The sequence below is a fragment of the Aotus nancymaae genome, unplaced genomic scaffold, assembly GCF_030222135.1.
Source record: "Aotus nancymaae isolate 86718 unplaced genomic scaffold, 86718_ANA_hifiasm-v0.15.2.pri h1tg000016l, whole genome shotgun sequence".
Lineage (NCBI taxonomy): Eukaryota > Metazoa > Chordata > Mammalia > Primates > Aotidae > Aotus > Aotus nancymaae.
Genome location: NW_026988428.1, coordinates 13,528,451 through 13,534,337, shown reverse-complemented (window position 1 = coordinate 13,534,337; position 5,887 = coordinate 13,528,451).

Genomic DNA, 5,887 nt, shown 5'->3' with positions numbered 1-5,887 from the left:
ATCTGCAGAGAAAATGCAACATTTTAGTCCATTAAAGATAAATGTGATGATAAGTATATTCGATAATCAATCATTGCCCTCCTAATTAACTATATATTATTTTACAACATGTATAATAATAATGCAATAATAGATTGTGTTTCTACGCATTAGCAATGAACAAACTGAAAATGAAATGAAAAATAATCCCACTTACAATAGCATCAAAGAGAAAAAATATTTAGGAATTAATTTTAAGATGTGCAAAATTTATATTCTGAAAAGATTGTTGAAAGAAGGAAAAAATGTTGTTGAAGGAAGTTCCAGAAATGTTGAAATGGAAAAATATCCTTGTGTATGGATTGATTTGTTGTTGGTATGGCAATATTTTCCAAATTAATCTATGGGTTCAATACAACCCTTATCAAAATCCCAACAGACTTCTTTGCAAAAATTGACAAGCTGATTCTAAAATTTATATGGACATTACTACAAAACTAAAGTAATCAAGACTATCCGAACTAGCATAAAAACAAAAATAGATCTACGTATCATTGGAATAGGATTGCAAGACCAGAAATAAACCTTTATATGAATCAATTTATGCTCAATTGGTTTTCATCAAGGGTACATAGACCATTCAATGGAGAAAGAATAGTATTTTCAACAAATGGTGCTGGGACAACTACATAGCCACATGCAAAGTAATTAAGTTGCACAACTTCATCACATTATAAACAAAAATTAATGCAAAGTGGATCTAAGAACAAAATCCAGGAGCTGAAGCTATAAAACTCTTGGAAGAATCCTTAGGTTATACAAAGCTTTCTTAGATATGACATCAAAAGGATAAGCAATCATTGAAAAATAGCCAGCCCCCTGGCACATGGAGGTGAGCCACGAGAGCACCTGTCAACAAGGCCTAGATTTTGCTGAAAAGCAGAAAAGCAGTTCCCAGCCCTCTCGGCCAGAGAGTGAAGAGACACTCAGAACCCCAAGGTGATGCAGAAAGAATGAGTAAGATCCAGCCTGGGCAACATGGCAAAACCCTATCTCTACAAAAAATACAAAAGTTAGTCAGGTGTGATGGTGCACACCTGTAGTCCCAACCACTCAGAAGGCTGAGGTGGAAGCATCACTTGAACCCCAGAGGTTGAAGTTGCACTTAGCCAAGATCATCCCACTGCACTCTAGCCTGAGCAACAGAGCAAGACTCTGTTTCAAAACAAAACCAAAACCAAATGAGATATCACTTCATACTACAGTGATTGCAATTATTACTTTTTTTTTTATTAAAAAGACAATAACAAGTGTTGACAAGGATGTGAAGAAACTGGAATCTTCATACATTGCAGTTGGGAATGTAAAATGTTGCAACTACTTTAGAAAACAATTTGACAGTTCCTCAAAAGGCTGAACATGGAGTCATCATAAGTCCCATCTATTCCATTTTCAGCTACATACAAAGGGGTGTAAAAATATATGTCCATATTGTACAAATGTTCATTTGTACACAAATGTTTATATCAACGTTATTTATAACAGACAAAAAGTGGAAACAACCTAAATTTCCATTCTCTGATAAATGGATAGATAAAATGTGGCATATTCATACAATGGAGTGCTATTAGGCTATAAAAAGTAATAGAGTACTGCTGCATGTGAGAGCATGGATGAATTTTGAAAACACACTAAGTGAAAGAAGTAATTCACAAAACAATAATGTATGATTCCATTTATATAACATAACAAAAATCTATTTGTAGAAACAAGAAGGAAATTAGTGACCGTGTAGGTTTCAGGAGTTGGGAAGAAATGAGGAGTAACTCTTAACGGGTGTGGATTTCTTTTTTGGAGTGATCCAATGTTCCAAAATGGAATATTGTTCTTTGATCCATTTTGAGTTAATTTTTGTAATGTGATGCAGTTGTGCTACTTAATTACTTTGCATGTAGCTATCTAGTTGTCTTCGCACCATTTGTTGAAAATACTATTATTTTCCCCATTGAATGGCCTATGTGCTCCTGTTGGAAATCAATTGAACATAAACTGATTCATATAAAAGTTTATTTCTTGTCTTATAATCCTGTCCCAATGGCATATAGATCCATTTTTATGCCAGTGAAAATAGTCCTGATTACTTCAGTTTTGTGGTAACTTGTAGATTTTGAAATCAGGAAGTGTAAGTGCTCCAAATTTGGTTTCCATTTTCATCATTTTTTCATTATTCTGGACCCCTTAAATTTCCATATAAATTTTAGAATCAGCTTCTCAATTTCTGAAAATAAGTCCATGGGGATTTTGATAAGGTCTGCATTGAACCTATGGATCAATTTGGAGAACACTGGCATATCGACTACAAAGTCAATCTATGAACAAGCATAGCTCCATTTTTCAAGGTTTTCTTTAATTTCTTTCAACAATCTTTTGTAGTTTTCAGAATATGAACTTTGCACATCTTATGTTAAGTTAATTTATCAGTATTTTTTCCTTTTCGAAGCTATTGTAAGTGGGATTTTTTCATTTTATTTTCAGTTTGTCCATTGCTACTGTAAAGAGACACAATCCATTATTGTATATTATTATTGCACCCTGCAAAGTTGCTAAACTTATTTTTAATAATTTTTAGATTTGCAGAATTTTTAAATAAAAGATCATGCTGTATCCAAATAGAGACAATGTTGCATCTTTCTTTCCAATCCGGAAGCCTTTTAACTGATTATATTGCAACAATTCCCTGTCTTGACTATAAATGATAATGATGAGCATCCTTGTCTTTTTCCCGATCTTAGGGGTAAGCTTTCAGTATTTCAGCGAGTACGATGTCAGCTGTGGATTTTAAGTTTTTTTCTGTTTCTAGTTTGTGGAATATTTTGTGTAATGTATGTGTGTCAACTTTTATCAACTGCTTTTTATTCATCTGTTAAGATGATCGTGTGTCTTTTACTCTTTATTATATTATCATGGTTTATTATTATTATTATTATTATTATGGAAATTTATTTTGGGAAGTTAAATTAACCTTGTTTCTGGGTTAATCTCACTTGGTTATGGAATATAATCCCATTTTAAAGCTGTCAGATTTAGTGTAATTGAATTTTGTTGAGTATTTTTCAGTGACTGTATTCATAGAAAAAGCTGGGTCTGTAGTTTTCTTGTAATGTCTACGAACATCTCATAGACATGAGTTGGAAAGCATTCCTTCATCTTTTGCATTTTTGAAAGAATTTGTGACAAATTGGTACTAATTCTTCTTTAAATTTTTGTTATAATTCAATATTGAAGCCATCTGAGCCCGATTTTAATTGTGGCAATGTTTTTAAATACTTAATCAATCTCTTTATTCCTATAGAGGTATTCAAATATTTTCCTTTTTTCTAGAGTCAGTGTTGGTAGTTTGTGTCTTCTAGAAAGGTTTCTATTTTATCTAAGTTATCTAATTTGTTGAAATATAGTTGTCCACAGTATTGCCTCTTAATTCTTTTTATTTTCATAGTATTAGGAGTGATGTCTCATCTTTCATTCCTGATTTTAGTCATTTCAGCCTATCTCTCCTTTTCTTGGTCAGTCAAGTTAAAGATTTTTAATTTTCCTGATTTTATCAAAGAACCAACTTTTGCTTTCCCTGACTTTCTCTATTGGTTTTCTTTATTTATATTCTCTAGTTCATTAATTTCTGCTTTAGTTTTTATTATATGCTTCATTCTATTTGCTTTGGGTTTAATTTGCTCTTCTTTTCCAGTGTCTTAAGGTATAAGGCTAGGTTATCGATTTGAGATTTTTTTTAAATATATAGGAATCTACAACTTATAAATATTCTCCTAAGCACTGCTTTACTTACATGCCATGAGTTTTGGTATGCTTTGTTTTACTTTTATTAAACACAAAGTATTGACTAATTGCCCTTGTAATTTTCTTGTGATCTCTTGGTTATTTACATGTGTATTATTTAATTTCCACATATTGATGATTTTCCCAATTTTTTTCTCTCTACATTTGAAACCATTATATTCAGAAAACATACACTGCACAATTTCCATCATTTTAAATTTATCTGGGTTTGTCTTATCACCTAGACTGTGATCTATACTGGAAAATATTTCTAGTGCACTAGAGAAAAACGTCTATTTCACAACTGTTAAATGGAATGTTTTGCTGAAGTATCTTAGGTCTAGTTCCTTTACAGTTGTCCAAATCTTTTATTTTCTTGTTTACAATTGTTTGCATGGTATATATTTTCTATTCTTTTAGTTTCAGCTAATTGTTTCTGTTGAATTTAAAAGAGTGTTTTCTGTAGACAGCATATAGTTTTATCTTCATTTTTATTCTCACAATCTCTGCCTTTTGATTCTATCCATTCACAATTAATGTTATTGATACAGTTGGATTCAGGTACACGATTTTACCTTGTTTTCTATATGTCTAATGTCTTTGTTGTTCTGCTGTTTCTCTTTCTTTTACACTGATGAATATTTTCTAGTATAATATTTAATTCCTTTAATCATTCCTCATTTTTCATAGTATTTTTTCATTTGCTCTATGGCTTACTAAATATTTCTGAACATCAAAATCTATTTCATATTTATACTAATTGAATTCCAGTGATATATAAGAGGTTTCTCCTATATAGGTCTATTCCCACTTCCTCCTTTCTGTGCTATTATTGTTACATACGTCACATTTCTATGCATGACAAACCCAATAATACATTGTTATATTTATTAATTAAGATAATTGTATGTCTTTAAGGAGATGAGAGGAAAAAAGGTAAAGTATGTTTCTATAGTTTGTTCTATAAATAGAGACTAATCATATTTTTATTTATAATTTCTAATTCTTTTCACCTGTTCCTATGGATTTGTGTTACTATCTGGTGTCATTTCTTTGCCATCATACAGTTTTGCTTCCATCTGCCTCCTTTGTGTGACTATTGTTGAATATATTACATTTCTAAGTATTACTGGCTTAAAAAATATAATTTTATATATTGTTTTACAAAATTTTAAAACAGATTATAGAAGGAAGAGAAATATGCCCTTATGATGGTTTTATAGTTACACAACTACCTTGATCAGCATACTTTGTTTCTTCATGTGGATTTGAAATACTGACTCAGGTCACTTGCTTTCCACCTGAAAATTTTCCTTTAGTATTTAAGGTATGCATACTGGCAACAACAAATTCTCTGTTTTTGTTTTCTGGAAATGTTTTCATTTTGCCTTTAATTTTGAAATACAGCATTTAAAACTAGTTTTCTGGACAAAGATTCTTGGTTGACCCTGTTTTTTCTTTCGGCCTACCGTGAAAACTGCCTATATTGTTTCTGACGATAAGGTAGCTGTTAATCATACTGTGGTTCTATTATATGTAACAAAACTTTTTTATCTTGTTGTTTTCCAGAATTTGCCTTTATCACCGGTATTTATCATTTTTAACATGATGTGTCTGGATGCAGATATATTTGTGTATATCCAACTTAGAGTTTGTTGAGCTTCTTGTATATGCAGATTAACTTTTAACCAAATTTGAGGAATTTCAGCCATTAGTTTTTCCTTCCTTACATTTTGGTAAAATGCCTCATATTTCTCTTAGGCTCTGTTCATCTTTCTTTCTTTTTTTCTTGGTTTTTCGGATTGCATAATTTCTGTTGATTTATATTCAAATTTACTGGTTCTTTCTCTTGCAGTTCTCAAATCTACCCTTGAGCCCTTATACTATATTTTTCCATTTCAGTTATTGTGTGCTCAACTCCAAAATTTCAGTTCGTTAGGGTTTTTTCATAGTTTTTACCCATTGATAGTCTCTACTTGTTAAAATGTTCAATGAGCATTGTCTGCTCATGAATGCTTTTCAAAGAAGACATATACACAGGCAACAAGCATGTGAAAAAATGCTCAACATCACTAAT